General features: G+C 45.4%; 1 long non-coding RNA gene across 1 annotated transcript; it reads right to left on the bottom strand.

The window, feature by feature from the left end:
* Positions 1-455: 455 nt before the first annotated feature.
* Positions 456-5850, bottom strand: LOC144754344 (uncharacterized). Its single transcript, XR_013594712.1, has 2 exons — positions 4437-5850; positions 456-3397 (listed from the first exon to the last, which is right to left on the bottom strand). It is a non-coding gene; the product is annotated as an uncharacterized LOC144754344 (long non-coding RNA).
* Between the last annotated feature and the right edge of the window lie 1398 nt (positions 5851-7248).

Raw genomic sequence — 7248 nt, 5'->3', positions numbered from 1 at the left:
TGGGTCAGATTCAGGCACAAAGTTCATCCCATGGATGAACCTTCTCAAGTCTACAAGAAGAGCTGCTATTTTGTTTGGCGGGCCGCAAGGAGGTCATTGTTGGAGAACTGGTTGGGTGTTTCTTAGGGTCAATTTAGCGTGAAGAGCCAGTCATCTCTGGAGCATTAACTTGGTAGTTGTCTCGGACTGTTGGCGCAAAGTGCAGGTCTCACTGGAACCTCACATTTGCAGTCACTGTGGAACGGTTGCTGTTGGCATGAAGAGCAGATCCCTCTGGAGCTTCTCTTTTGTTTTCGTCACGGGTGGTCGATTCTTGCTGTGAAGAGTTTGCTTCGTGAGGTACCAAAGGCTTCAATGGAGAACCGGGTTATTTAGAACCCAGCGGTGCCAGGGGACACACCCGAAATCTCCGGATTCACCTGTCTCAGAATTACAGAAACGCTGCAACTTCTTGGTGACGTCAAAGTTCAAATTTATTGGCTGCAACCAGTAACAGAGGTCCACGAAGTACAGTGGCTGTATATTCGTAGGAGACTGCTCAGTCTTACAAAGCCAGTCAGCCCTTTTTATATACAAAATATTACGCTTCAGGCAAACATTCCTTATTTACAGTAAACCAATCCCATGTGTACACGACAAAAGCATTGCATGACGAACCCACATTTCATTGTCCAGCCCACCATCAATTACCCGATAAGGCCCAACACTCTGCATCAGATAAATCGGACGGACCCCTAATAAAAACAGGCACCTCCTCATCGTAAAACAGGCCATAAAAAAAGAGCAGAGACAGGTGTGAGTAAGATAAGGCATAGTTGTGTGCAATAAATGGTTTATGGTATGCTGTGCCTTGATCCCTAATCTCGATCGGCTACTGGGAAAGGTTTGGCTTCGGGCAACGGAGTCAGCTTGCCCAGGTCACACAGAAGTCAGCTAAAGGTGTAGGTGTCCCAAAGACTCGTTCGGCCTTAGTCATCGGCCTATGTGAGGGCAACCACAAAATGGCTGCCGTGCACAAAATGGAACCCGAGGGTTCAGAACGGAATCTCATATTTCATAGTGCTCGTCACTCGAACATGACGAAAATACTCGTACATACTATACTCGCCATTCTCGGTCTGCTGATACCAAAATCGTCATGATACGACGATATTTATGAAACGGGTCCAGAATTCACGGAACCTCAGACCCTCCTTTTGCCCTTACATAGGCAATAACCTATACTCACGCTAATCTGAGTCCAGGTCGATATTCATAAAATCATTGAGATGCTGCTGTAGCATCATCCTATTACTTAGTACGTCTCTCGATACAGGTTTTCTTACACATGATGTAGCACAGAGGCCACATATAGCAGGAGCACACTGTACACAAAGACAGAACAGGAAAGGGATGGCTAAGATCATCCCAATGACCATCAGAATCTTCCATCCCCAGGCGGATAACAGTTCCCAACACCATCCCATCAACGACCAATCTCCTTTATCCACATGTATAGATTCTGAGATTTTATGCAGTTTGGAAATGGCCTGGTACACTGTCGGAGCATTGTCTGGAATGAAAACACAGCAACTTGATTGGATCACTTTACATACCCCACCTCGATCTGCAAGTATGACGTCTAATACAACTCTGTTCTGAAGAGTCATAAGACGATCCGACTGGAGCTCAGCAGTCAAGTTACTAAGGGCACCGGCAGTTTCAACTACGGTGGACTCCACCACTCTCGTCAATTGCCGTATGTTCCTGCTGTTAACCATAGGTCCCCAAAACGGCAGAAAACCCTTCAAGAAATCTCCTAATTCTTGTCCTGCAGTATCTTCCTTACTGAAGACACCTCTAACAACTCATCTTGTGGTAATCTGCCGCAGCTGTGTAGGTGGGATGCAACAGGAATGAGACAAAACATGTGCCCAAGAAATCAGGGGGCAACCTAGAAACGATGGGGAGGTCTGGGACGCAAAAACATACGTCTCAGTGCAGATACTCTTCCCTAACTGAGCTCTCGGTTTCTTGCCATTACCTTGCAGACATAGATGACCCTGATGGGGTACGATCCAAATCGGAGAGGATCTTTTTGCTCGCTGGTTCTCACTCAGACTAACTCCATATCCAGTTACGTTCCATCCAGTATAAGCTAGTGTCTCATCTCTCGGGATTGTCTCATAAGAACTAGCTCCTCTAATCATGTCGACTATACCCTTAACTAGAGCACTATTCTTTGGATTGTCTTTCACAGAACGTAGGGGGTAGACTTCACGAGCATAGATGAACATCGTTCTGTATGCCCACAACGAACCATTGTGGCTGAATGGCAGGACTAGGTAAGGAATACCTTTTTCAGTAGTATGAGGCATAAGACCACACACCCAACAGTTAGTCGTGTTCACTACTAATTGGTGTTGGTGCAGAAGCTGAACGAAGGAGTTATTGACAAACTCTAATCTTCTAACGGACTCATGTTCAGACAGAGGGTGGAAAGAATGTGAGGAAACAGTAGAAGAAGGTATGGGCTGTGTAGTGGATGCAAACGTCACCTGAAAAGTGAATATTATATATCCCATTAAAAACATCATTAAGCTAAACAACATAAAAAGACACAAAATTAAAAAACACTTTTTGCTCATGATTGTACACATTTTGGCTCTGAAATTCATTCTTTCAACAGGTCTCTCCATCTCGAAAAACTCCATCCTCTAACCTTGCTGCTCGCGGAGGTAGGGTGTTCCGTGCTAAGGAATGCGCCTGTCAGTCCAAGGGAAACGCCCAAGGACCAACCAGAACCGTCGACCTTGTGTCTTCGGCTTGCACTCCAAAGACTTGACGCCGTGACCCTACAGCTGAACCCGGATGGCGGTTCGAAAAACAAAAATCGGTCAAAACAGTTTCTCAGATGGGAGAGCTGTATGTTCAAAAATAGCAAAGGAATTTATTTTATTAGTCCCACAACTTTTGGTCGTAAATTGTAGCGGCCCTTCCCGGGCAATGTTTGGTCACAGAATAAGAGTTCAGGCTTGGTAGTGTCCAATCGAACTGACAGTGGCACGGCTCCTTGCAGAAGATCGTCGCTTTCACGCTCAGAACTTGTCCCCATTAAACGTGCATCGCTAAAAGGCAGAAAACGAGGCACAGTCTCAGTTTCAGAATCAGCAATAGCCTCCTAGACCCACCGGTCGTACGGCAGAGGCAAAGGGACCCTCTTACAGTGTACGCCGTGGATCCCGTTCTTTTTTCCTTGGACTCGTACTGCGGATCGCGTTGATAACAGGACTAAATAGGGGCCGATCCAGCGGGGCTGATCGTTCTTTGTCCGCTGGAAATTCTTGATCAGCACCCATGAACCAGGATCGATGATATGTCCTGGATCTTCAGAAGCCTGAGGCAAAGTATCGTGAACCTGTTGGTGTAAAACACGCAATTTAGCCGTCAGATCATACAGGTAATCAAGTAGTATAGGGTGTTCAATCTCACTGAATTTCGTTGGTCTTGGCACTCCCCATATGTTGGCCGGGCGGCCAAACACAATCTCGTAAGGACTAAGTCCCACTCGAGAATGTATAGTCATTCTTGTTGACAAAAGTGCTAAAGGCAAAGCATCCGGCCATTTTAGACCAGAGCTTGCTTGTATCTTGGCCAGTTTCAGTTTTAGAGTGCCATTATAGCACTCTACTAGTCCAGCTGATTGGGGGTGATTTGCAGTGTGAAACTTTTGGCGGATCCCTAGCCCTTCACATACTTTCTTCATCACTTGACCCACAAATTCACTCCCATTATCACTCCAGACCATTCTCGGCAAATCAAACCTAGGGAAGAACACTCTTTGACAAGGGCTTTAGCTGTGGATAAGGCAGTGTTATCTTTCAGGGGATATGCTTCTACCCATCTCGAAAAGGCACAAACAACCACGAGTACGTATTTCAGGTTGTTGCATCTCTCCATGTGAATGAAATCTAGCTGCAAAACCTCAAACGGATACGTCGGAGGAGCAAAATGACCAGCTGGAGTTGGAGTTCCCTTACCAGGATTGCATCTCAGACAAACCATACAATTCTTGACCACATTTTCTGCACACTTAGGAATTTCAGCATTTTGCCATACAGGAGCCAACAACTTACAAATCCCTTTCACACTGATATGAGCCATTCCAGCTGCCATCGTAACTACTGCAAGCACGTATGCATCGGGTAACTACCATCGTTGATGCTCTGACAACTCGACCCAACAACCATTCACATCCAATTTACCCGTACTTTCTCTCCACACACTCAACTCTTTCTCTGTAGCTTCAGCTTGAATCGACTTTACACTCTCTATCGTGTCCTCACACATTCCTCTATCCGGAACCCATCTTGCCGGACCCGCAACATACATTCGACTCATCACATCCCTTGCCACGTCTTTCGCAACTTCGTCTGCAAACGCTGTCAGATTAGTACCTGAAATTTCCTGATATCCGTGGGAGTGCCAGGCTGAAGATGATGCGTGCTCCCAACTCCCTCACACCACTGCGCCAAATTTCTCTTGCCTCAGTGACGCGGGGGAAAGGGGAAGTGGAAGAGAAAAACGGAGAGACTGCCCACACAAGAATCTTCACCTCGATTGTTCTGATGAAACGAATGTTCTTCCTACAAGATTTAACAAAACGTTACTAAGTTCCTGCACATAGTTAAACAGTTTAATCTAAATTCAATATCTCTCTCTAGTCTTTTACCTGACTTAGTGTGGGATTTAGCATCTCTCTAGTAAATCTCTAAATGGAACTTTTATGCAAAGAACATCAGCGAAGGTGGAACACTAGTAGGTGAGGAGTCTGAAGATAAAGGTGGTACACAAGAATATATATATATATTATTATCTACTTGTAGAGACTGTTCAGAAGAAGAATTGACAGGTAACTGTACTCCACTATATTCCAAATGCCAATGTCGAAATGTTCAGTTCCAAAGGTTGCGCCAAAATAGGTCAGCAGAGGGCGCTCTAGATTAACAAATAGCTGCTTAAACTCCAGGTATGAGTATTCTTAGTGTTCACTACAATGAAGGACTTCTCTGTATACTCATTACTTGATGAGCAAAATAAACCCTTAATGACTGAGACTTTTATTCGAGTTCGGAGTCTTAGCTGTAGTGACACTCAACTATAAACAAGTCTCTGAAGGAAATGTCTCTGAACTCTGTGTAGCATTAAGCATAACTCCTTATTAATATCGAGTTCTAAAATAAGGAAAGGTCTCACCCAAACACGGTGAAAGCTGCCTCTGGAAAACGGAGCCTGAGAGGAAAATGCTGCCACCGCTGCTGGGCTCACTAGGACGAAGCTCTCTGACGGGAAACTTAGATAGGCTGAAGCAGAATCCAGCGCGAGTCAAACGCCAGTTCAGAAACTCCGTGTGGCGAGCTAACAAAATTACAGCTCACAGGAATAGCCGCCACAGGAGTTCGGAGTCGAAGGAAATATAAATGCCAGGTAATATTCAGGGTATAAGAACTCTGGCCAAACTAGAACAGGAGAGCTCGAACAAACATCCGCCTCCAGAAAATAGGCGGTTGAAGTGCGACGTTAGATAAACGCTCGCGCTTCACATGCAGCTGTGCTTACAATCACTGGGGCCACTAGAACGCTAACCGCTAGAGCACACAGTGGCAACAGGGAAGTGCCTGACCTGCCTCCAGCGATATTTAGAAACCAAAGCGCCCCAACCTATTAAGGAGGAAGGGGTCTTTGTCAACATAGAATACTTGTTGATGGGGGAAACTAACCGTGAATGCCCTACCAAGAAGCCATTCCTGACAGTACCCCCCACCAAAACCCCCTCCCTAGGTTTTTGTGGATAAGTCTGGTGAAACTCCCTCACCAATCTTGGAGCGTGGATATTAGAGCTAGGCTCCCAAGATCGTTCTTCAGGACCATAACCCTTCCAGTCGACCAGGTAGAAAACTTGACCCTTCCTGATTTTGGAATCAAGAATTCTTTTTACTTCACATTCCTCAACTGAATCTACTAGCAAAGGTGCTGGTGGAAGTACCTTACCAAGATTAGGGGGATGTTTCCTGATTAACGAGACATGGAAGGTTGGGTGAATCTTTAAGGTTTTAGGTCAAAGTAATCTCACACTCACTGGATTTACCATTCTGATAACAGGGAAAGGACCCACAAACCTGGGTTGAAACTTTCGATTTCCACGCAAACGCATATGACGCGTGGAGACCCAAACTTGATCCCCAGGTTCAAAAACTGGACTCTCCTTACGACCCTTATCAGCCTGTCTCTTGAAAGCTGCCTTAGCCTTTTCCAAATTAGAAGAGGAAACTTGATAAGCCTGTTGCAACTTCTGAATGACCTCCCCAGCTGCTGGAACGTCCACTACTACTCTGCCCACTAACATGTTGGGATGCCTACCAGAATTCAAAAAGAAAGGGGAAAATCCTGTGGCAGAATGTACAGAGTTATTGTATGCAAATTCTGCTGGGCTAAGCAATGAAGGCCAATCTCCCTCCTGTTCCATAAGATACAAACGAAGGTACTGCTCAAGATCCTGATTAACTCTCTCCGTCTGTCCGTCGGTTTCTGGGTGATAACCGGTGGACCGACGAGAGTCAACTCCCAAACCTTTAAGAAAGGATCGCCAAAATCGAGACACAAATTGGGGCCCCCTATCTGAAATGACAACCTTTGGAATTCCATGCAGTTTAACTACATGTTGCACAAACAAAGAGGCTAATTCTGTAGCATTAGGAAGATTTTTTAGAGGGACAAAATGACTCATCTTGGAAAATTGATCAACCACCACCCAAATGACTGACTTCCCCTGACAAGATGGTAACTCAACAATGAAATCCATCGACATGGTGTGCCAAGAATAAGGAGGTACTGGTAACGGCATAAGAAGTCCCTGTGGAGATTGTCTGAGACTGTTCCCTTTCAAACACTGTTCACAAGTGGCAACATACTGTCGAACCTGAGCTTCCATGCCGGGCCAAAGAAAATTCCGCTTCACCAACTCCAAGGTCTTTACCACTCCCTTGTGTCCTGCCAATGGCTGATCATGGAACATTTGAATGGTTTCTACTTGAAGCTTTTTCCCAGGAACAAACCTCTCGTCTTGAAAAAACGGTTTCCCATCTTTCACGGAACGATTAGGACCTTCAGATTCCCAATTCAAATAGTCTTTTTTCTGAAATTCCAGTACAATCTTTTCTTCCAACTCATCTACTACAGAGACTGCCACAATCTTCTCCTTGGGAATCA

Source organism: Lissotriton helveticus, chromosome 5_1 (genome assembly GCF_964261635.1).
Source record: "Lissotriton helveticus chromosome 5_1, aLisHel1.1, whole genome shotgun sequence".
Taxonomy (NCBI): Eukaryota; Metazoa; Chordata; class Amphibia; order Caudata; family Salamandridae; genus Lissotriton; species Lissotriton helveticus.
Note: the sequence above shows the minus strand (reverse complement) of the source record. Positions and strands in the feature narration are given on the sequence as shown.